The 26,366-nt window shown below is 43.6% G+C and overlaps 1 long non-coding RNA gene across 2 annotated transcripts in view; it reads right to left on the reverse strand.

Annotated features, from left to right (window-relative positions):
- The window catches only part of LOC129385595 (uncharacterized), a 39,613-nt gene extending 16,131 nt beyond the window's left edge, over positions 1-23,482 (reverse strand). Inside the window, exon 1 of one of the 2 annotated variants that reach the window (XR_011895544.1) lies at positions 23,259-23,482. This is a non-coding gene — a long non-coding RNA (uncharacterized lncRNA). The remainder of the gene's footprint in view (positions 1-23,258) is intronic. The other variant, XR_008613055.2, reaches the window with a different exon arrangement.
- Between the last annotated feature and the right edge of the window lie 2,884 nt (positions 23,483-26,366).

Genomic DNA, 26,366 nt, shown 5'->3' on the forward strand with positions numbered 1-26,366 from the left:
CTGTATATTGTCAATCATTTTTTTTTTTCTTTGAGCAGTTTGGCTAACGCTAGCTAACGCATGGTATACCGTGTTCGCGAGTGTCAATTTCGGGGCCACACTTCCTATAAGGGAAATGTAGTACGTTCTACGGTACATCTAATTCAGAAGCTGTGGCCTTATTCTTTCATAAGTTTTTCATACTAATGTTTCTGCTTCCTGAAATAAGTTCATGAAATATAAAAACAGACATATCACCTATGAACGCACAGCGCACTTTGTCTGGTGCAGTGCCGTTGACAAAATGATCATAAAATGACGAGGCATTGGCTGTGCAAACTACGCCAGTGGTGTCCATCTATCGCGGTGGGTAATAAAAGTCGCAGTTTCGCCCCAGAAGGTCAAGCATCGTTTGGGATAACAAATTAGCAGATACCTATGTAGAGTAAGGATAGTATTCTTAGCGACCATATAAACTTGTAAACGTTCGCTCACTAGTAAATGGAAAATGAGACGTCCAACCAAACGTAGCTAATTGCTACAAAGGCAACCCATGCGGGTTCCTCGAAAGAAAAGCCTCGCAGTTCAAGAAAGATTCGTCCTGTCTGGACCAGAAATAATTTTTCTTGAATTGCTTGGTGGAGAGAAATACTTCTCGCCACTTTGCGGGTTTCCGCAGAACTATTACGTCAAATTCACTTACTAACTATACTAACAAGCAACCATATATGAAAACATCTGACTCGATGACCGCGGAAACTCGCTGTCAAAACGTTGGAGTGAGGAAGCACTGCAACAGCAGCGAGGGAATAGATCTTCGTGCTGTCTCGCGTTTCAAAGCGAACTAAGCGCCAGAACATGGTGTCTACGAAGCTATAAACCTACGGCGCACCTAGAATTTATACACACCGCAGATTGTTTCAAGATAGGGCCCAGCAGCTGCGCGCAGCCGCGCCATACGCAGCAGCCGCCAGAGTAAAACACTTGCACCCCCCCCTCCCCACCGCCCACCCCCGTCCTTTCCCCGCGGTGCCTTGCGCGCGACGGAAGACGGCACGCTTCGTCCGCACTTTCCTCTACTGCGCGCGCGAGATTGAGCCACTATCCCTAGCCCACGCTCGCAGGCTTTCACTCGCACGCACAGCATGCGGCGCGTGGCAACGATGTTATCGCCCTTGCGTTTTATAGGGAACATCACAACGATGGCGACGACAGCAATGTGGCTGCAGTGCCCTTAAATTTAATCACTGTAAAAGCGATAAGCAGACGTAGAGTAGTGGTGGCTGAATGCGGGATTCATTCATACATCCCAGCTTTGAAAGCACGAGAACTGTGGTGCGTAAGCTGGCGTCTCATTCGCTCTTTTAATATCTCGTAGTCTCTCTTTAGGACACAATAAAAATTATTGAGAAACAAGGAGGAAACTCAAAGCTGCTGAATTATATTTTCCCGTGCACTGCGCAACTTTCGTATAGAAAGTTTTGACCAAAAGTAATACTTGCGAAGTTATTAATTCTTTAATAATTATGTAACAATGAATGCAAAACATCTCCGACAACTACGCTACAATCAAATGAGAAATTTGAGCGCAGCTCTATACCTGTTTTAATTTTGCGATATATTGGCTGGCGCCGACAATCTATATAGTGCAGCACGTTGCAAGCGGAGTGAAGTCTAGCGCTGGTAGACCACCAGAGGCAGAGCGCGCGTTGGCGCGAGTAAAAGCAGCTGCCGCAGACAGACATCCTCTCATTGAGTGCTTTGTTTCCATATATGGTATCGGTAGCACCATCGGGAAGCAGACGACGCGTGCTACTCTAGTGCCACCTCGTAGCCATCCTCGCCGCAGACGCCGTCTATAGTGTCACTACAGGATGACAAGGAATACAAGGCATGACAAGAGTATGAAGACAATGGAATCACGACGTGTGCCTGACGACGACGGCGCAACGACCACTGTATCAGAAAGACTGTATGGCCACAATGGTATGACGACAATTGTGTGACGAAGATGGTTTGTGGACCACGGCATAAGAAACCTCAAATGACGGTAATACAGCAACGTATATGTAGTATCACGATGACCGTATGACCATGTATGTCGGATGACTGTATGACGAAAATGACATCCACGGCGGCATGATGACGACACAATGACGGTTATAAGATTACAATGGCGGCATATTCCTGATTAAATGACGGTATGATCACGTAGAATGAAAAAGAAAGGAATGGCGTTGGTAGAATGGCGAAGACAATATGACTATGACGGTATGACGATAATTGGATGACATTGAGGAAGTTATGAAGGTAGTAAAACGACACCATGACAACTACGGCATGGCGACAATGGCACGACGACGATGGTAGGGCGACAGTGCGATGACATAGTTTGAATGACGTAGATTGAACAACCAAGGTGGAATCATGATGACAGTATCAAACAAATGCATGGGGACTGTATGACGGCAACACAATCACGACGATGACATGACAGCGGTGTCGGAACACTGCGATGGCAACGAGTGTGTGATGGCACGACGATGACGGCATGAAGAGACGGATAACGACGCTGTAGTACAAGTGGTTGAATGCCTAGGGCGCTATCACGACGAGGCTATGGCAACTAATGCCTCATACCTGGATGAAGAGAATGACGCGATTACGATAGTGGGATGAGAAAGCTGAAATGATTATGATGCGACGAACATGACGGCATCCCTACCACGATCAGATACCTGATTGCCCAAGCTATTAGATAAATTAAGAGATTGAGTCGGCGTAGACGGTGTGACAATGGCATAAGTAGGGTGAGATTAATGTGGATTGCTGGCGATAAAGCTACCGAAATGGTATGGTGACCATGAACACTTATGCAGTGGCTTAAGATCGTTGACAACTTGGGCCACTGGGACAGCGTAAGAGGTTAGATAGTTAGGTTCATAGATAGACAGGTTCGTAGATAGATCGAGAGGCTCTGAACTCCTGAAATAGGCAACGTAAGCTCATCACATTAAAGTGCTTAATGTGCCGTACTCCGCGATATCAGACTACAAAGGTTAATGTCTATTCAGGGTCGTTGGTAAATTCGTTATTACATAGCTCCATTTTTCTATTATCATGGTCATGAAAATATCATAGAATCAGCAATTACATAACCATCTCTGGTGAGCCCTACGTCGTCAGCAGCGGCATTACATAGCTGAGATCCTCTCTCTTACTCGTTGGCCTGATTATCAGCCGTTTCAAGAGATTTCAAGTAGACGTGATGTGATGGTGTGCAAGCGGGTAGCCAAGAAAACGAGCAAGATTAAACTGCCAACATTTATTCAGCGAAATTGTGTGCTCAAAGAAAGTTTATCCCGCAACAAAATTGGCGCTGGCGACTATGCGAAACGTAGTGGCCAGTTGCGAAATGTAATCGCGTCATTTTTGTCTACCCACCTATTACATGCGCTATCACCAATTTGTATATGGGGTCGCGGTAATAAGGTAAATTCCATAACATGCTACGTAGATCTATGTGTGCACCGACAATCAAAAAAAGGCCAACGTTTCTGGAAACGACGTCAATTACGATAACGATACGATATTTTTTAATTTTTTTCTTTATTCTTGTCATTTTATATTTTTATATTATTTTATTTTTTATATTTTTCAGACGCCTGCAAAGTAATACATACACGCACGGAATGATAATGCATAGCCTCTACCCGACGTTCTACGGCTACCTCTGCCCACTCTGCAACGTACCCGACACTCTGGCACACTTGCTCCTGGAATGCCTGTGGCAGGAAGGCAGCGAAATGCAACCAGAGACGCACGCAAAACGAGCAATAGAAGCAAACGACCTATTCGAAACGTGGGAGGCAAAGCTAACCCTCGGGGACCTGGAAGACCAACGACAACTCGTCGCCAGGGCCAAGAGGGCAGTCGAAGCCAGAGGGTTCCTGGACTAAGGAGCCTTCCCACCTTAGGGTGATGCCCGTCCTCGCTCGGGACACTGTTTCGTATAATAAACGTTTCTTTCTCTCTCTCTCTCTTTTGGCTGCAGTGGTGGAGCACATCGTGCACGAAAGCTTGAACGGTCCTTTGTTTTACAGGGAAACCTGATGCTTGATCTGCGCGCCTCGAGCCTACCTGGCTGCCTGTGCTGCCACCTCTATTGAAAATCTGCTAAACACGACCAGATAGCGCGGCCAGCTCAGCGGGGGGCGTCTCGCGTCATTTTGGCTGCAGTGGTCGAGCGCATCGTGCACGAACGTTTGAACCATCCTCTGTTTTACAGGTTGGTCTATCTCTGTAATTTTAACCTTCCTATTTTTGCGCTCCGCTGCTGCCGCTGCCAAATTGTTTGTCTGTGTCTGCTGCCAAACTGATTGTCTGCGTTGATCCTTAATGCGTTTTAGCCACTGTAGCTCCACCATTTCTTACATGTGCTGGTGATTGTGGTTGTACGTAGAAGCTGCCTACAATGTCCTGATGTTGCACGTGCCGTTTAGTTATCGGCGAACATGACTCAGTTCTGACGTGCTCCGACTGCGGATTTCTTTTTCATATTGGTCAGTGTTCGGGCGTGAATGAGGCCAAACGAGGAACCTTCAAGAAAAATTGGAAGTGAGACATGTCAAGGGAAAGGAAGCAAAACTGTTGAGCCTGAACAGGGTCAGGTAAAAGATCCAGAAATCATGGTGAAGCTGGTAGAATTGGATAAGAAGCTTAATTTGCTTTTGGACTTGCCAAGTAAAGTAAATGGCATTGAGCAATCTATCCAAATGCTGTCTGATCAATTTAATGAAATTAACAGACGTCTGTACTGTCACGAAAATGACATCAACAATATAAAACGTAGAGTGGAAAAGATGGAAGGGGCTCGAGGCCCTGACGACCTTAGTAAGCTTCGGGATGGCATTGACGCCCTTGAATGGCACAGCAGGTGCCTCAACCTAGAAATTCATGAAGTTCCCGAGACTGAAGGCGAGAGCTTGTTATCTCAGGTGAACGAAATAGCACAACTTAACATCGAATGTTTATCGGAGCAGCACGTTGTGGCTATACACAGGCTGCCAGCTAGGTCGGGCAGGACCCGTGGCATTATTGTGCGCTTCGCGCGTCAGGATCTGCGAAATGCCTGGCTTGCTAAGAAACGATCACTCATAGATAGTTCCATGAAAGTTTTCATTGCCGAGAACGTGACAACTCGATCCAGAAAGCTTCCGGCTGCCGCGAAAGAACGCGCGAAACATTTCGTGTACAAGTATGCATGGCACGGGAATGGGCACGTGCTTGTACGCAAAGAAAATGGTGCCCAGGCTGTAGTCACTAAGCACGAGCATGAGCTCTCGACTCTTGCTTAGTATTCCTCGCTAATGTTCCTTGCTGTTGACCTTATTTTTTTCAGCACCATGAATCACTTAAGGTCGCTTTCTAAATAAGAATGGTCTGCCCACATAGAAGCTGAACGAAAAGGAATTAGTTGTGTTCATATTAACGCTCAATCCGTTTCTAGTAAAATAGAATTTGAAAGCTCTTTTGTCGGAATTGATAAGCTGTGTGACGTTGTTATAAGCGAAACCTGGTATACGAATGAGTCACATTTTTGAGCTTCCGCACATGAAAACATTTACCTTAATAGGTTAACAAGACGCGGGGGAGGTGTGTCCCTATTAATGTCTGACCATACACCTTGTGATATACTTCCTAATTTTTCGCGTACAACGAGTGATTACGAAGTACTATGTGTTCACTCAGTGAAAGACCTCTTTGCTGTATGCTACCGCCGTCCTGATGGTGTTCTTGCCCATTTTCTTGAATTGTTTGGTGATCTTTTATGAGTTGCTAATGAAAACCACCTAAACGTAATTATTGGAGGAGATTTTAATGTAAACATTGGCGCGGATACAGTACGCCGGTCCAATTTCGAAAGGGTATTCATTTCAAATGGTTCTATAAATGCAATTCGTTTCAACACTAGAATAACAGAAAATACGGAAACTACATTTGATTTGTTTATAACGAATTACTCTGCTCAATGTATCATAAGTGCTGTTTTGAGTAGTGTTATAAGTGACCATATGCCTATTTGCATGTTTGTAAAAACTAGAATAGCTAGCACCTCCCACAGACACAAGCGGAACCTTCCAGAAAGTAACCGAGGATACCCTAACATCTTTTCAAATAGAGCTGAAGCAAATTAACTGGGATGACGTTTTACAGAAACATGATCCTGAATCAGCGTACAATATTTTTCTGAGCAGGTTTGTTACCGTGTATAAAAACATTTTGTTTACAAAGTTAACAGGAGAAAGAAATGCCTCAGAAAGCCATGGTTAACGAATGCTCTTTGTAAAAAAATTAGGAAGCCTGACAAACTATATGCTAATTCATCAAAACTCGAGAGCCTCTGCACCTAAAAACAATTAAAATGTTTCGTAAGAAATTAAGCAAAGAGCTACGGAAAGCACGTGATGCTTATTTTCTGCAGAAGTTTTCGTCTTGTATGAATGACTCAAAGAAAATATGGAATAGACTAAATGCTCTTATGAATAGAAATCAGAGGAGTGATCGAATTGAGCACATTAGTTTAAACGGTAGATTGTTGGTAAAGGAGGATTAGGCAAAGACCTTCAATGATTATTTTGTACACAGAGACGTTCACCTCAATTATTCCATGCCGCACTATGTGCATATTACACCAAACGCAAACAATATTTTTTCAGCCACTCATTCCTTCACATGTGTGTTCTCTATACCTAAGACTCAAAACATCTCGCAGCTGTGATGCCGATGGTCTACAGATTCAGCCTATAGAATTTATTATATGTGATATAGCTGCTATTTTGACACATATTTATAATTTGTGCATTTCCACAGGCGTACTTCCAGAAAATATGACGGTTGCTAAGGTAGTCGTATTATTTAAAAAGGGTAATAAATTAGATGTAAAAAATTATGGCCCGATCTCGATCCTCTGTTTTTTCAAAAGGTCTTGAAAAAATTATTCTAAGTCAGTTGTCTTCGTTCTGTGAAAAATACAAGATAATGTCAAATGCTCAATATGGTTTCCGTTGAAACAGGTCGACTGAATTAGCTCTTCTACATCAAAAAGAATATATATTGCACAACTTCGAGCGTAAGCTATTAACAATACGCATATTTGTCGACTTTACACAGGCGTTTGATCATATTATTCACATTTAATTCTACTAATGAGAGAAATATGGGATTAGAGGCATTACACTTCAATTATTAAAACCTTATCTTAATAACAGACGCCAGTTTGTTTCTCTAGGCCACAATACATCGATAACCAAATAAATATTTTGTGGCGTCCGACAGGGTAGCATTTTGGGCCCGTTGCTATTCAACTTATATGCTAACGATATTACTTCTATCTACGAAAAGGCGAAATTTATGATTTACGCAGATGACACAAGTGTTTTCATTTCGTCCGGTTCTTGCACAAATTTAATTACTATGGCAAATGACTTGGTCGGGACCTCGTCAAGCTGTGCAAGCTTTTAGTCCTGTACTCCTCCTTCTTTAAGGAAATAAAATGAATGATTGATTGATTGATTGATTGATTGATTGATTGACTTCTTGTGCAGCCTATCCTATTGGTCCCCTGAGAACTGTTTAAAAGTAAATACGGCCAAAATAAAGGCCCTAATTTTTCATACCAAAGGCATGAGTCTTCTTCCTCCAGATCTAACATTAGCGTATAGATCCACAAATATAGAACTTGCTCTTTCTGCAAAGGTGTTAGGGCTACACCTCACAAGTACTATGCAATGGGACGACCATGTAAGCTTTGTGCTCCAAAAACTTGGCCGCATAACAGGTGTTTTAAATCGCTACAGATAAACCTTACCCGCCTCTGTAAGATTATTTATTTATAATGCATTATTCGCATCTCACATACATTATGGGCATCTTGTATGGGGCACCACAACTGAATGTAACTTGAGTAAATTATTTCGTACGCAGAAGAAAATGTGTCATCGCGAATGTAACGTTTGCCGCCCATACCTAAAATCTGTTCAAGAAATACAACGTTGCTACAGCCCATAACATCTACAACTGCAGACTATTACGCGAGTATTACTTTAATAGCAAACGTAACAATACTTTACTTGTAGAACTTGCAAATATATACGTCAATTCATACCGTTATTCAACTCGTACACATGAAGCATGGAAAGTTCCGCGCTCTAGAACTAACTACGGTTGTCAAATGTTGTGTAACAACCTTCCAAGATTACTGAATTCATATGACAGAGCAGGCTACAATTTACAGGATTTATCACTGTCAGAATTTAAAACTCTGTTGCTTTCACCTCTTTAGAGCGCGTTTGTTAATAATTAATGATGCATGTTATGTTCTTTTTTTGTCTATGTTACCAAGTGTTTATCAATTATTTATTTCAATGCGCAATGTGTTTTCCATTGTTATTGGGGAAATATTTCACTGTTTTTTCCTATATTGTAGAACTGCAATGTTTTATGGCCACTATATAAATGTAATTTATATGGCGCTTGATGTGTTACCCCATGCAGCGATATTGTACCTGAGGGGGGGAGGTTACCTCAAGCCGCGTCTGTGTGGCTTTTTTCCCCTCATCCACCTCCATTTACCACTCCTCTGTAGATGTGTGTGTGTGTGTGTAAATGGATATCAATAAATCAAATCCAATCAAATCCGATATTGTAGGAATTCTTTGTATGAAGTACATATGAATGTCTTTCGCTGGCTTAGTGTGCTTTCTTGTACACGGGCCTTCTGCATCCATAAAGCTCTATCCAACTCACGCGTTTGTGTAGGTATCCTTTGGAGATTCCGAAATAGCGCAGATCGCACCATTTCACTTGACAATTTCGTGTCGCTTTTGCAGCTTTGTGTGGTGTGGTTTAGCGAAAAGCTAAGCGTAATCTTGAATTTTCAGCATGGCTAGAGAATTTCAACATATCCATAACTTATAGTGGCGACAGAAAGGCGAAGGACGCCTTATGAAACGATGCGCGCCTCTAGCACTCCGTATAAACACAAGCGTCACATTGACATCATATTGCCCATTCTGACCAAGTGTTCGTCTGTAGAAGAGAACTTCAATTAATTGTACATTGTCTTTCAGCTCACTGAGAAGCAAGTCAACCTGATGCACGGAACTATTGCCCGTCGCTCACCTGCGACGTGGCACTACGTACGGTTTGAGAAAGCGGCCATTTTGAAGGATAGCATAGGCTTTGACTATTTATGCTTGGCAAGGTAACGTATTATACGATCGGCAAGTTCATTGCGCAGGGTACAAGATGAGCATGTACCGCGTACAGTAAAATGTTACCGCCTAAAGCAGTAGGAAACGTATGATAAGTTTGTCATGTCACATTTTATAGTAACGCTAAAGTGCGTACCTTACGCCATATATATGTATATAACAACAGAAAAGAGACAGTCAATGTTTCCTAACTGCGCTCACTTATATGAGCAAATCACTGGGGATAAAAAAACTAGAGGGTTAAAATCCGCGCTGCAAATGTCAGTACGAAAATCAACAAAGAAGTGAAGGAAAGAACCGGTTACAAAGGAAACGTTGATAAGTTACTTTAAACGATAGAAACTGGCTGATTTATGAATGTTCGCGCAACTCATGTCGCACTGTAGTGGTACGTTTATCTCTTGAAATGAACCAGATGGTCCCATTAGAGTCGCTACGTGACTGTCCCTGTATGAAATTTACTCAAGGTGCCACATTGAAAATGTTTAGCGTTCTTGATATTCTGCCACCGTGAAACCGTTAGGGAGGAACTTGAAGTATAGCATGTTCGCAATTAGCATCATTAGCATCCATCATCACCATCATCATCATCATCAGCCTAGTTACGCCCACTGCAGGGCAAAGGCCTCTCCCATACTTCTCCAACTACCCCGGTCATGTACTAATTGTGGCCATGTTGTCCCTGCAAACGTCTTAATGTCATCCGCCCACCTAACTTTCTGCCGCCCTCTACTACGCTTCCCTTCCCTTGGAATCCAGTCCGTAACCCTTAATGACCATCGGTTATCTTCCCTCCTCATTACATGTCCGGCCCATGCCCATTTCTTTTTCTTGATTTCAACTAAGATGTCATTTACCCGCGTTTGTTCCCTCACCCAATCTGCTCTTTTCTTATCCCTTAACGTTACACCTATCATTCTTCTTTCCATAGCTCGTTGCGTCGTCCTCAATTAAAGCAGAACCCTTTTCGTAAGCCTCCAGGTTTCTGCCCCGTAGGTGAGTACTGGTAAGACACAGCTGTTATACATTTTCCTCTTGAGGGATAGTGGCAACCTGCTGTTCATGATTTGAGAATGCCTGCCAAACGCCCCCAGCCCATTCTTATTCTTCTGGTTATTTCAGTCTCATGATCCGGATCCGTGGTCACTACCTGCCCTAAGTAGATGTATTCCCATACCACTTCCAGTGCCTCGCTACCTATCGTAAACTGCTGTTCTCTTCCGAGACTGTTAAACATTACTTTAGTTTGCTGTAGATTAATTTTCAGACCCACCCTTCTGCTGTGCCTCTCCAGGTCAGTCAGCATGCATTGCAATTGGTCTCCTGAGTTACTAAGCAAGGCAATATCATCAGCGAATCGCAAGTTGCTAAGGTATTCTCCATCAACTTTTAACCCCAATTCTTCCCACTCCAGGTCTCTGAATACCTCCTGTAAACATGCTGTGAATAGCATTGGAGATATCGTATCTCCCTGTCTGACGCCTTTGTTTATTGGGATTTTGTTGCTTTCTTTGTGGAGGATTACGGTGGCTGTGGAACCGCTATAGATATCTTCCAGTATCTTTACATATGGCTCATCTACACCCTGATTCCGTAGTGCCTTCATGACTGCTGAGGTTTCGACTGAATCAAATGCTTTTTCGTAATGAATGAAGGCTATATATAAGGGTTGGTTATATTCCGCACATTTTTCTATCACCTGATTGATAGTGTGAATATGGTCTATTGTTGAGTAGCCTTTACGGAATCCTGCCTGGTCCTTTGGTTGACAGAAATCTAAGGTATTCCTGATTCTATTTGCGATTACCTTAGTAAATACTTTGTAGGCAACGGACAGTAAGCTGATCGGTCTATAATTTTTCAAGTCTTTGGCGTCCCCTTTCTTATGGATTAGGATTATGTTAGCGTTCTTCCAAGATGGCAGTGGGCACGGAAGCAGCGTCAGAATGCCGCCTAACAATCCGCTTCTATTTTGTATCCAGACGCTCCTGATTCTGCTGCTGCAACCAACGGCACCAACGGGAGCCCCATCGACCAGAGATGCGCAGCAGATATGGCTTCTGGATATCGATGGCGCAACTCGTCAATTGACCATCAACTTACTGGCCTTAAATATCATCGGTGGCGGCGCTGGAACTGCCTCAGCCCTCCCTCGACTTGGTTGGCAATTCCTGCGCTTCTATGCGGTTCTTACTGCTTCTGGGTGGCGATGTCGAGTCCAATCCGGGACCCACACTTGAAGAGCTGGCCGCTCAATTGAAGCTTATCGCGGGTGAAATAAAAAATGGCCGAGCAGAAACGAATGAAAAACTCAATGCGCTTGATAAAAAGCTAGAGAAAATTGCTAGCCTTGAGACTAAAGTGACTGACTGTGTCAACAGAGTAGCTGAACTTGAATGTAGTGTTGAAATTATGGCCAAAAAACTAGATGCCCTCGAAAACAGAAGCCGTCGTTCTAATCTGATCGTATATGGTATAGAGGAACGAGAAAACGAGTCGACTCAAGTACTTGAAACAACTGTAGTTAAGGAAATTTTCGAGAATGTACTTGGCGTAACGATATCGGGAGTCGAACGCATCCACCGTCTTGGTAGGCCAAAGCAGGGCGATGAGCAAAAATCCAGGCCTATCATAATGAAGCTTGCTGATTACCAAGATAAAACCAACATTATGAAAAACTGCTCAAAATTGAAAGGCTCCAAAATTTCCATCGGTGAGGATTTTTCCCAGCCTATCCGAGAAATTAGAAGGAAGCTGTGGGCTCACACGAAAGAAAATCGTGATCGACAGGAAAAAGTACGCCTTGTGTATGATAAGGTTAAAGTGGAGGGAAGGCTCTTTTCTTGGGACGAAAACAGCAATAAAATGATGGCGGTAACAAAAAACGCCAAGCAGAAGGCAATGAAAAAAGATCTACCAAGCGAGCCACGTGTCACGAGAAGCCGAAGTCAGCAACAATAATCAACATAAATGCTCGCAGTCTCATTAATAAGGTAGATCAGCTAGAAGCAATACTCCTGGCACATACACCTGATATCGTCAGTATCACAGAAACATGGCTGCATTCCGGTATTTCCGATAAGGAAGTTGTACCCCCAGGATATGCGATAGTGCGCAAAGACAGGGAATCACGCGGTGGGGGTGTCGCGCTTCTTTTTAAGGAAGGGATCCACTTTTCTACTATGCCCGACGTAAAAGATAGTGAAACTCTGTGGTGCAACGTGCATCTTCAAGACACGATCGCTAAAGTGGGCGTGTTCTACAGGCCCCCGAATGCTGAAAGCGTGTGCCTTGAATCTTTACTTGACTATATGCAATCACACGTGCACGGGGGCTCGATTGTACTTGCTGGTGATTTTAACCTTCCCGAGATTGAGTGGTGTTCCCTTGTCCCTGAAACAAAAGCTCAAAGCATACTACTGGACATTATGCTTGGCTTTAACCTTGATCAGCTTGTTGCCGCCCCAACTCGTGTACAGGGAACGTCATCCTCCATCTTGGACCTTGTATTTGTGAGTAACAGTCTGCCTTTAAATGAGTCGCGAGTAGACATACTTGATGGACTATCCGACCACAAAATGGTCTTATGCTCATTGCCACTCACTAGCCCACCTACAATACGTGGTCAATTAAAGCAAATACCCGCCTTTAACAAAGCCAATGATGACGCTATAATGACGTACCTTGCACACGAGTACCCTGAATTTCATGACTTTTGTACCGATGAACGTTATAGTATCGATGCGGTTTGGTTAAAATTCAAGTTTCATGTCATGCACTGTATGCGTAATTTCGTCCCAACTGTGTACAAATCGACTCGCAAACGCAATCCGTGGATCACGCGTGAAATAATTCATACTAAACGTAAAATCAAGAGGTTACGAAAAACTAGCAAGCAACGGAATGTTGCAGGCTACCGTTCTCAAGTAAATTCCCTTACTAGATTACTTAAGGAACAAGTACGTAATGCTAAACAGAAATTCTGTGGCTCTACATTGCACGAGTTTATTAAGAACGCGCCTCACAAATTCTGGCAGTATATGAATGCAAAGCGGAGTAATCCAACTTCACCAGATGCGCTAGATCAGGCTAGAGCTCATGAATTTAACGACTATTTTTGTTCTGTTTTCACAACTGATAATGGTACTGCGCAAATGAATCCTTCCTTTTACAATTGGGACAATCGATTGCTAGGCACGCCTACTTTATCGGAGGCAGGTATTCTTTCACTCCTATTAGGCATCAATGAAAAGAAAAGTAGCGGTCCCGACGCAATTCCCAACAGCTTTTTGAAACGGTACGCGGAGCCCGTCAGCAGATATCCTTATCTCATATATTCGAAATCTTTGAAAGACTGTTGCCTTCCGGGTGAATGGAAAATCGCAAAAATTGCTCCCGTACTCAAATCGGGTAATGCAGCGTCTCCTTCTTTTTACCGGCCTATTTCTATCACTTGCACTTGCAGCAAAATTCTAGAGCACATTGTATTAAAATATCTCATAAGTTTTATTGAGTCGAACAATATCCTCCACATGAATCAGCATGGCTTTAGATCTGGATTATCCACTGTTACACAGCTTGTCGAAACACTGCATGACCTGGCCCTCGGCATTAACGAGCGCATTCAAACTGACGTCATTTTTCTCGACTTCTCGAAGGCGTTTGACCGCGTCTCGCACACTAAGCTACTCCTTAAACTTAATTACATATTAGGTGATGGCCCAATTTACCAATGGATTACTAATTACTTAACTGGCCGCTACCAATTTGTACAGTACGGCTCTCACTCCTCCGACCTTGCTCCAGTGTTATCAGGCGTTCCCCAGGGATCTGTATTAGCTCCAGGTTTGTTTTTAATATTCATAAATGACATAACTAACTATGCTGACGTGAAACTCAGGCTCTTTGCTGATGACTGCATGCTCTATAATGAAGTACGACACCGCGATGACCAGGTGAAATTAAATATTGCCTTGAATAAAATAGCTCAATGGTGCATAGACTGGCAAATGACAATAAACATTGAGAAAACCGTATTCATGTCCATTACAAATAAAGCGTCTAAGCTTGATTTTCCATATCACTTTAACGATGTGCCACTTCAAAGTGTAAACCAGTATAAATATCTAGGTCTCGTAATATCATCTAATCTCAGCTGGACAGAGCACGTGCGTCAAGTGTCAAATAAAGCATTAAACTGTTCTTCATTAAACGGGCCTTGTCATATTCTACACATGAAACAAAGCTTCTTGCATACGTCACTTTTGTCCGCCCAGTCTTGGAATACGCCAGTATTGTCTGGTTCCCTCACACTGCGAACGATATCGCCATTTTGGAAAGGGTGCAGCGGAAAGCGGTGTGTTTTATCTTTAACAGATACGGACGCCTTGATTCACCTACTACTCTGTTACAGCGTGCTGGTCTAGCTACCCTTGAAAGTCGAGCAAAGCTTTTTCGGCTCAAATTTGTATACGAACTATTGCATAGATCATTCCGTATAAACCCCGACTCTTACTTTAAATTTCGTGATACCAGACCGACCAGAAGAAGGCACGCATGGGAACTTGTAGAATATCTGATTATTAATAATACGTTTCGTTATTCTTTCTTCCCACGCTCAATTCGTGAATGGAATGCACTGGATGTAGTCACAAAACAGCAGCCAACACTAGCAAAGTTTATGGATTTAATTGAGCATGTTGCATGAGCCTAATATGTTAATATAAGTAACCAAATTGCTTTCGTCATGCAATCCATCCCGATTCAGTTTGTGCTAGGAAAGCACTTGCCTACACTTTTTGTTCTGTGCATTCTGTATTTGAATGATGCCTTCTACCCTGCATTTTTTTTTCCTGCTGGTTGATGTACATTGGTTTCGTTGTGTGTATCATTATGTATGAATCTACTACTGCTATTCTTGAATAGTCTCCAATCAATATGTACTCATTTATTGAATGTTTTAGTAGTGTTAATTGATGTGACTTGTTGCTCACCCCTGCAAAAATCCCCATGGGGGATTGACAGTATTCTATAAATAAATAAATAAATTCCGGTACGTTCGAGGTCATGAGGCATTGTGTATATAGGGCGGCCAATCTTTCTAGGACAGTGTTCCCACCATCCTTCAACAAATCTGCTGTTACCTGATCCTCCCCAGCTGCCTTCCCCCTTTGCATAGCTCCCAAGGCGTTCTTTACCTCTTCCGGTGTTACTTGTGGGATTTCAAGTTCCTCTAGCCTATTCTCTCTCACCTTATCGTCGTGGGTGTTACTGGTACTGTATAAATCTCTATAAAACTCTTCAGCCACATGAACTATCTCATCCATATTAGTAACGATATTGCCAGCTTTGTCTCTTAACGCACACATCTGATTCTTGCCTATTCCTAGTTTCTTCTTCACTGCTTTTAGGCTTCCTCCGTTCCTGAGAGCCTGTTCAATTCTATCCATATTATAGTTCCTTATGTCCGCTGTCTTACGCTTGTTGATTAACTTAGAAAGTTCTGCCAGTTCTATTCTAGCTGTAGGGTTAGAGGCTTTCATACATTGGCGTTTCTTGATCAGATCTTTCGTCTCCTGCGATAGCTTACTGGTTTCCTGTTTAACGGCGTTACCACCGACTTCTATTGCGCACTCCTTAATGATGCCCATAAGATTGTCGTTCATTGCTTCAACACTATGGTCCTCTTCCTGGGTTAAAGCCGAATACCTGTTCTGTAGCTTGATCCGAAATTCCTCTAGTTTCCCTCTTACCGCTAACTCATTGATTGGCTTCTTATGTACCAGTTTCTTCCGTTCCCTCCTCAAATCAAGGCTAATTCGAGTTCTTACCATCCTATGGTCACTGCAGCGCACCTTGCCGAGCACGTCTACATCTTGTATGATGCCAGCGTCACAACGGCCTCCGGCGGCTGTCCGACCCACAAGCAGTGAGTCGGCAGCTACGCCATCTGCCCCTTCGGTGGTTGCAGCTAGCGCTGCTCCGCCAACCCAACAGACGGGGCCATCGACCCCGAAGGTGGGCACAGCCGAAGCTGCCCCAACCTCCGAGACCCCTTCCAGCGCTGGCAACGGCCAGCGCAGCCAAATCCCTCAGGGAGCCCCATCGACCTCCGGGCTGGTGGGCGCAGGGGTCTTGCCTTCCAAGGCGGGACTCCCCCTGAAAACTTCTCGCTCGCAAGAGCGCTTGTCCAGCGTCTCACAGGAGGCAATGGACACTACACCTGTCCCCAAGGCGCACCAAACGCCTAAGGAGCGTCGAGACTCGCTCGAACGCTTCAGAAAGAACAAAACACCTATTACAGGGCCTCGAAAGGGCTCTGTAATGTAAGGCATCCCTTCCGTTTCCGTAAACACAGCACCTATATTTCTTTAAATATGGATACACAAATCATTCAATGGAATGTCAGAGGTCTTCTTAGGAATCTTGATGATGTACAAGAACTCATCCATACACACAGTCCAAAGGTGCTGTGTTTACAGGAAACACACTTAAAATCAAAATACACAAACTTTCTTCGACAATATGTTACTTTTCGGAAGGATCGCGATGATGCTGTCGCATCGTCGGGCGGTGTTGCAATTATAATTCAAAAAAGCGTAGCCTGTCAACGTTTACAGCTATGAACGCCCCTTGAAGCAGTGGCGGTTCGAGCTGTTCTTTCAAATAAACTCGTCACCATTTGCTCGCTTTATGTACCCCCACACTTCAAATTAAACAAGCATTAATTTCAGTCATTTATAGACGAATTGCCAGAACCTTATGTTCTTCTTGGCGATTTCAATGCCCACAGCTCCCTGTGGGGCGACTCTCGTACAGACGCGCGAGGTCGTCTTATTGAACAGTTCCTCTTTTCTTCCGGTGCGTGCTTGCTGAATAAAAAGGAACCCACATATTACTCTCTAGCAAACAGGACATCTTCTTCAATAGATCTTAGTATAGTTTCCCCGTCTATACTGCTCGAACTTGAATGGGAAGTTACGAAGGATCCTTACGGGAGCGACCACTTTCCCATACTGATAAGAACATCTAAAGAAAACGAATATCCTCCGCAAGCTCCTAGGTGGAAGATAGACACAGCCGACTGGGAGAAATTTCGAAGTCTCACTAACATCTCATGGGCCGACATGTCTTCTCTAGAAATTGATGCTGCTGTAGAGTATCTTACATCATTCATAATAGATGCCGCATCAAAATGCATATCCGAAGTGAGTGGTCTGGCATGCAAACGACGTGTACCGTGGTGGAACAGCGAATGTAGGATCGCCCGTAAGAATCAGAACAAGGCGTGGGCGTTGCTACGCGCTTCTCCCACGGCAGAGAATCTTATAAACTTTAAGAAAATAAAGTCCCAAGGCAGGCGAACCCGCCGACAGGCCAGAAGAGAAAGCTGGCACAAGTTTTTATCGAGCATTAACTCGTTTAGGGATGAGGCCAAAGCCTGGAACAGAGTTAATAGGATTAGAGGGCGGCAAACACATTCACTCCCCCTGGTAAACACACAGGGCGATACACTACAAGACCAGGCAGACTCACTTGGGGAGTATTTTGAGAACGTGTCAAGTTCATCAAATTATTCACAATCCTTCCTCAAATACAAACAAATAGAAGAACGTAAGCCTTTCAACAGAAAATGTCGTCAAAATCAACCATACAACCATCCTTTTAGTATTGCAGAGTTCAGAGCTGCCTTGAGCGCATGCAAGAGCTCTGCACCGGGATCTGACAGAATCATGTATGAAATGCTGAAAAACTTACACAATGACACGCAAGTTACACTACTTACACTTTTCAACACTATCTGGGACGCAGGGTACCTTCCGACTGCAGAAAGAAGCCATTGTGGTCCCTGTTTTAAAACAAGGCAAAGATCCTTCTTCAGTGGCAAGCTACCGCCCGATAGCCCTCACAAGTTGCATGTGTAAGGTATTTGAAAAAATGATAAATCGGCGCCTCATCCATTTCCTTGAACAGAACAAAATACTTGATCCTTATCAGTGTGGCTTCAGGGAAGGGCGCTCCACAACTGATCACCTTGTACGTATTGAAGCAAACATCCGTGACGCATTTGTACACAAACAGTTTTTCCTATCCATATTCCTCGATATGGAGAAGGCATACGACACAACGTGGCGATACGGAATCTTAAGAGACCTGTCAGAAATGGGCATTCATGGTAATATGCTAAACCTCATAGAAAGCTATTTGTCCAATCGCACATTCCGTGTAAAAGTCGGCAATGTACTGTCACGTCCTTTTACACAAGAAACTGGTGTACCCCAAGGAGGCGTGCTTAGCTGCACGCTCTTTATAGTGAAGATGAACACGCTCCGTTTCTCATTACCTCCGGCCATTTTTTACTATATCTATGTGGACGACATTCAAATAGCTTTTAAATCCTGTAACCTCGCAGTGTGCGAGAGACAGGTACAGCATGGTTTAAACAAAGTATCAAAATGGGCAGAGAAAAACGGATTTAAAATCAATCCTCACAAAAGTTCTTGTGTACTTAAACGAAAGAGAGGCCTGGTCCCGGATCCTTGCTTAGAACTGTGTGGACAACAAATTCCTATCAACAAAGAGCACAAATTCCTAGGTATTATACTTGACGATAGACTCACTTTCATTCCACACATCAAATATCTCAAAGAAAAATGTCTAAAAACAATGAACATAATAAAACTTCTATCCAAGACTACGTGGGGTAGTGACAGAAAGTGTCTAATGAATCTCTACAAGAGCCTAATACGGTCGCGATTGGATTATGGGGCCGTAGTGTATAACTCTGCCGCCCCGAGCGCGCTAAGGATGCTGGATCCTGTCCATCATCTAGGTATCCGACTAGCCACTGGTGCTTTCAGAACAAGCCCGATCGAAAGCCTATATGCCGAATCGAATGAGTGGCCGCTCCACTTACAGAGATCATACGTCAGCTTTAGTTATTTCCTTAAAGTGCATTCCATTCCTGAACACCCATGTTTTAATATCCTTACCGATATGACGTATGCTACACTTTTCCGCAACCGTCCGTCTATAAGACAGCCTTTCTCGCTGCGTGTGAAAGAGCTTAGCGATGAAATGCATGTCCCACTCCTGGAGCACCGCTTAATGCGCCCAACCAAGCTATTACCTCCTTGGGACTGGCAGGTCACAGAATGTGACGTATCCTTTCTAAAAGTTTCAAAGCATGCTCCAGAGGTAGAAATTCGAATGCATTTCCTAGAACTTCAGTACAAACACTCGTGCACAGAGTTCTACACAGACGCTTCCAAGTCACATGCCGGAGTATCCTATGCAGCCGTCGGTCCTTCTTTTTCGGAATGCGATGTACTACATCCAGAAACAAGTATCTTTACGGCAGAGGCCTACGCTATATGGTCGGCTGTGAAGCATATAAAGAAAGCAAAACTCCAAAAGGCCGTAATATATACAGACTCCCTAAGTGTGGTGAAGGCCTTAATGTCACCCTACAAACATAAAAATCCTGTACTTACTGAGGTCTATTCCGACATGTGCAAAGCTTATCTGTCTAACCAGCAAATCATCATATGCTGGGTGCCCGGCCACAGGGGAATCGAGGGTAACGTCTTGGCAGACCAGATGGCTACGTCAATTGCACTCCCTGCTGTTAATAATACTCATTTGGTGCCTCTCACAGATCTGAAACCTTACATACGAAAGAAACTGCGAAACCACTGGCAACGCATGTGGGACGCAGAGATAAATAATAAACTGCATGTTATAAAGCCGCAGTTAGGTTTTTGGCCCTCCCCAACAAAATCTCGGCGAACAGATGTCCTATTCTGTCGCCTCAGAATAGGACACACATTTGGCACCCATAATTACCTGCTTACTGGAAGTGAACCTCCAATCTGTGGTAGATGCGGTGAGATGCTTACTGTCCTCCACGTGCTCCTGGAGTGTCGGGAAGCCGAAACGGAGAGAAAGAAACATTTTCCGCTTGCTTACAAACATCACATCCCTCTACACCCGGTTATGTTTCTTGGTAAGGAACCGCTTTTTGACACCAAGACAGTCCTGAGCTTCTTAAATAATGTCGTACTACACGTTATATGCCCAAGAAATTCGTAGAGCATCCTCACTCCAGAGGATGCCGCTGCGATAAGAGTTTTGCCTAGCACATGCCTCCAGGCCCTTGTTTTTTCAAGGGCTCTAAGGAGGCAGTAGTGCTCGAACATATCTTATAACCTTATATATTTTTACGCATCGTATCATTCTATTTAAATGCATTTTAATGTTCATAGCACACGTCATAAGTCATCGCCATAATCTTATTATACAGATTTTGCGCACTTTAGCGCGACCGTTTTTAAGGCCCCTCTACAGCCACGTCACACCAACTTCATCGAACTCATGATTTCACTGCAAGCCCATTAACACGGACATGGCGCTCTTTGGCCATACTTGGCCCTTGCGCCACAAAACATCAAACATTCATTCATTACAGGTGATTTGGCCAGGCTACTTGTAGCACGGCCTCCACCTGGAGGTCGTAGCTGCAACGAACCCATATTTTAGCACACGTGTCTCCCAGCCCTTGCTTTCAAGGCCTTGCTGAGGCACTAGTGCTAGAGACATTACTTGTTTTACTGATCATCCCTCATCTCGTGAAACATCTATTGTCATCGCAGACGCGATCAATCACTGTCATTTCTTATACTTGTATTTTACGCATTTCAGAGCGAATAAATTTTAGGCCCTTTTACAGCCACATTGCACCACATGCCAATCTTGCACTTTTAATGAATATTTTAGGCCACTATACAGCCCTGTTTCATTAATCCCCGCAATTAACACCCACATATCATTGAGAAGCACGGACCATCGACTTGGCGCTCTTTGGCCACATCTGGCCCTTGCGCCAATAAACTCTACTAATCAATCAATCAATCTTGTATGATGCCAGGGTTCGCGCAGAGTATCAAGTCGATTTCATTTCTAGTCTCACCATTTGGGCTCCTCCACGTCCACTTTCGGCCAACCCGCTTGCGGAAAAAGGTATTCATTATCCGCATATTATTCTGTTGCTTATGTAACATATAATCAATAAACTTTGTGGCTATATGTGACTAAACCACAGTATTATTCTGACGCAGGCCTTAGTGGGAGACTACAGGCGAATTTGGGTCACTGGGTGTGTGCAAGTTGGTATGTGCCGCAATACTTTTAGCCTGGGTGTGTGTCATAGGCTATGCGGTACTCGTCAATGAACCATTTATATGCCAACGTATGTTATAGACTATGTGCCACTGGGTAAGTCTTGCTCTTCAATGAACCTCTTTGACGCCAACTTGTCCCAGAGAGCATGTGTCACTAGTTACGTCCTGCTCTTCAATGACCAAAAGGCATTTAAAATTCTTCCAGTGCTGGCTGTAGTCGGAACCATGGCCTTCAGGTTCGGAGAATTTTCGTATAAATACATATTACGACAAGCGCCATGCGTAGACTTTCCGGTGGTGCACTTATATGTGGCCGTGTGTCAAGAAAAAAGAACGAACCAGGAGGATGCAGTGCACACCACATGCATTACGCCTTTCGGCAGTTGAATTACGGCCCCTTGCTACGTTGCTGCAATGTTTATCGCATTATATAGCACTACCATTTCTACTGTATTTCACGTTCTTTACGGGAACTACTTAGGTATCTATCTATGCATATATCTAACTTTATATCTATTTATGCATGTTTGTATCTAACCGTTTTCCCGCCTACCTGGGTCATTGGTCCAATGGGTTGGGCACCGTGCTGATATGCTAAGGTAACAGGGATCGAAACGAACCACCTGGCCAACTTCGCTCAATAAGTATGTGGCAATGTGTACATACTTCCATGTGCCGCTCTTTAACGATGATGTAGCACACCGATATTGGTAGATGTAGATGCGAAAGTGGTTAGGTACGGCTGTTGGAAGAAACTTTTTGATGCCTATTTGGAATACTTCATATCTTGCACACGGTCTGCGCTTGTCTTCAATGAACCTCTTCGATGCCAACTTGGTTCATTTGTCTGTGCCGCTCTACAAAGAACGTCAAAAATAAACGTACCTGACGCCACCTTGGGTAACTAGGTATTTGCCACTGGCAATGTGCCACTCTACAACGACAAAAATGATCCCTTAAATTTCTCCGATGCTGAGCCGAATCGAACACACGTCACTAATGTTTCTTAACGACAGCAACCAGACGCATTAGCAGCCTGCGCCCTGAAATCCACTAGGTGTGTGCCGTTTCCAATAACATCTTTCACGCCAAGGCGTTAGCGAGATGCACAATGAATGCACTGAATGCACGAAGCAGCCCGGACCGGGTCTACAGTCTTTTGAACAGGAATCCCTGCTTAATATAGTGATTGAAACGGCAACCGCAGCTCTGGCCACCTAGCAACAATGCACAACGAGAGCTCTCTTGGGAGCTGGCTTTCAACGGTAGACCTGTTACCGCCACCATGGCTCCCACAAAGCACTGAAAAGGAATGTTGTTGGACAATTCAGCAGCCCCGCCCTCCGATACCTCGGCAATTCTCCAACAGAACTTTCGTAGTCAGGACGTGCGCACAAGAGCGGAACACGCACAGGAGCGGAAGGTCCAAGCTTTACTGTTTGTGCACAACTCAGTGCCACAGGTGCAAGTGACACGTCCACATATTAGGGTTCAGCACACGCAATCAAAGTGTGCTGAACCCTAATCCGCACCGAACCAGTATTTAGTTTTCGGTTCGACAGCCAGCTTTCGACATCTGCTGCCACTGCAGCTCAAACAACAGGCACCTGCGTGGATGCTTCTCTCTGCTGAAAAATAGGCGAAAGTACAATATACTGCCCAGAATTCTGTTGAATTTTCTTGCACTAGATTTTACTCTGTGTAATATTATATTACCTCACTCCTCAATAGTCCATGCCCAGTATGTGCATAAAAATAAATTAAAATAAACACATTATCATAGATTACACAGGACTTGAGGGATAGCGGAAATATAAGATTTTACCTTTTTTATGTCATATTCATTTGCTTTGGGGGTTTCATTGGTTGAACTGGCAGATATATGCTTCAGAACAAACAGAATAGCAGTAGCAACTCGCAGCGTCTGCATAGCAGCTCTCTGGAAGGACGTGTGCTTTGGCGTTTCTTCTAAAGTTGTAGTTTATATATCATTTCTGGGTCAAGAGATAAACATGTTGAACATGAATGTCGCCTATTTCGTAGAGCGCCAGCTTTTTTTTTCAGTCCGCTATAGTTAGAAGGTTAACCACACCTATCAAGGTGAGCAACTTTTTCCTTTTGATGACGCACGTTCTGCCTCGCTCTGGTGTTTCAAAATGCTAAAAGTAAAATAACTGTAAATTTCAAAGTAGGAGCCATCAGTATAGAGAGGAAAAATTGAGTATTGGTGCGAAATATCACCATCTTATCATTAAATAAGCCGCGCAGACATCTCTAAAGAAAGAGATATAGCAGGTCCCGTAGGATATCGCATCCTGGTGATCTTGCTTTTAATTGTACTTGGAAAGAACGCAAGGTATTGCCACTTGCTTTTGTACTCTCTTCCGATCGGCCTCTCTGCTTTTCAATAAATCACCCGTACATCATTTAATTGTAGCCTGACGGCTTTGGGCTTCCGAAATTTTCACTTCTGGCCAAGAAATAGCGTCTGCCAGATATGCTGCCGTTTCGGAAATGATAGTGATGACAGAAAGTAAAACGCTACAGCTGCAGCTAGAAGTCATCTGACTGCAGGAAATCTCTTTACATGACACAATTTTTAATGCGCCTTCTCCGTGGGTGTATTTTTCGACAATAATGTCAAATAAAGATTCCAATTCATGGTGTAGAAAATAAACAGAAGCACTAAATTGTAACCACTTTTGTCAAACAGCTAAGCATGAGTTTGCAAAGGTATCTTTGCTTCCGTTTAAGTAGTAGATTTTGTAAATTGTAGAATGCAGAACGTTGTTGCAAATTCCTTGGGCTGCAGTGCAAGGCTGGTGGGCATACAGAACGCAGTGCTACATACCGCAGGCAACAACTGATAGCTTATTTTGCGCTGTTAGATATAAACGCGACATATGGAAGCGAGATGAAGTAATATACAGCGGGATACTAGCCATCAACAGCAACTAGCAGCCAAAGTAGCCAAATATACGAACGGAGTAATGTCCCTGATAATGATAGGGGAGGGGCATCATTACAATTTATTTGCAGTATCACAATCTTTGAAAACAGAAATACCGCACGAAAAACAAAACACAGCAAGGAAACACATTCAGCGCTGTCTGTTTCGCTCCCCTTACTGTGAGTGTATGTCACTTTACTACTCTCTGCGTTTTCGCACTGCTATAGCTGTGTTTCTGAAATCCCGGTACCAAACATCTATAGTGACAATTTTCATAAAGGGGATTTTTTGCCATTTGCATAATTTCTAGCGTTGTCTGAACTCGGCTCTTCCTTAAAAGATTTATTTTTCATACAATCGCATGTAACCACCACCGTGTTAGATACAGATGAGCATCTGGAAGCAAGATGAAATGAAATTTAGTATAATACTAGCCCTCAACCTCAACTAGCCGTCTAAGCATAGAAAAGTACGAACGGAGTTCTCTGCCTGATAAAGATACCGAAGGTACGTCCGCATAATACATTCGTAGTAATGAAATTATGGGCACACCTTTTGCACCAACCTGCGCAAACTTTCTGAGGACTCTAGAAACAGATTTTATGTATCACTGCAGGGACACGCCCCAAACATGAGTAGGATACACAGACAGCATATTTATAGTATGGGAACGTGGTCAGTATGGTCTAGAGGAATTTGTAATATCCCTAAATTTTTTCAGCGACAAAAACTATTATTAGCATCTTTAACCGAGCACATAAGCATTCCGGATACAATATATATTGAAAATCGGACACTGAAGCCAACGCTATATAGAAACCTTTTGGCAAACAACCGTGCCTGTAATATACAAGCCACCATCCCAGACATTGCTAATAAGGCATCTATAAAGGTCAAGCTACACGCCTACGTCGCATTTGCGTTGAAAACCATGACTACATAGACTCGACTACATTAAAAAAATACCTATCAAACAGGAGCCACCCAAACAATGTCTTTAAAAAAGCCTACACCGATGCAACCACACTTCAGTGAGCCGAGGTCCTCAAACCGCGCCCTAAGATAGCCGGAAAAACAACGCCTCTTCTACTACAAAATTCTCGAACGCATTCCTAAACGTGAACAATATCCTCATTAAATGCAACCCAATTCACACCAGAAACCAGAAACTCAATATATTTCCCGACCCACCCAGAGCAACCTACAGACTCAACAACAGTTTCATGGAGATCTTTGTACATGTGAAACTCAGGACAAAGACCAAGCCAAGATTCCTGTGGCCGCCCCAGGTGCTCTACATGCAAACACATACAGTACTACAGTAAAAATTGCATCGTCGGATTACCTTCACCAGGTAACTTCGAGTTTCGCCTGCATGCCAAGAACCATCTACGGTCAAGAGTCTGCCACATCTAAAAAGTAATACACGAGACTCAATGGCATCGCACCACCACAAAACAGAATTTACCCAATGTAGTATTCAGCCACTACTATGAACACTGCCATATATTCGATAAAGGAAGGGTCTATATAGGTATTTCAACAATTTCCCGTTTACCTCGCGAAAGGAAATCTACAGAATCATACCTAATACACAAGCTCAAATTCCTACACCTGACGGCAATCAATTTGGCACGTGGCAACTTAGAATAGGTGAACGCTATGAGCTAGCCCTCATATTCTGATATTATTAACGAAGGCGCAAAAACATGTCTTGCTGCAAGCTTAGCTCGATTATTAAGCTCGCCCTATTTCTGCACTTATAGGTCTTCGCTGCCTCTCCCCTACCACCCAATCTATTATTGTATTCGACGCTTTTACGCATATATCAACCACCTACCGTGGTTGCGTAGTGGTCATGATGTTGGGCTCCTAAGTACGAGGTCGCAGGTTTGAATACCGGCCTCGGCGGCCGCAATTCGCTGTGGACGAAATTCTAAACCACCAGCGTACTCGAATTCAGTGGCAAAGTTAAACTCAGGT

The sequence above is a fragment of the Dermacentor andersoni genome, chromosome 7, assembly GCF_023375885.2.
Source record: "Dermacentor andersoni chromosome 7, qqDerAnde1_hic_scaffold, whole genome shotgun sequence".
NCBI lineage: Eukaryota > Metazoa > Arthropoda > Arachnida > Ixodida > Ixodidae > Dermacentor > Dermacentor andersoni.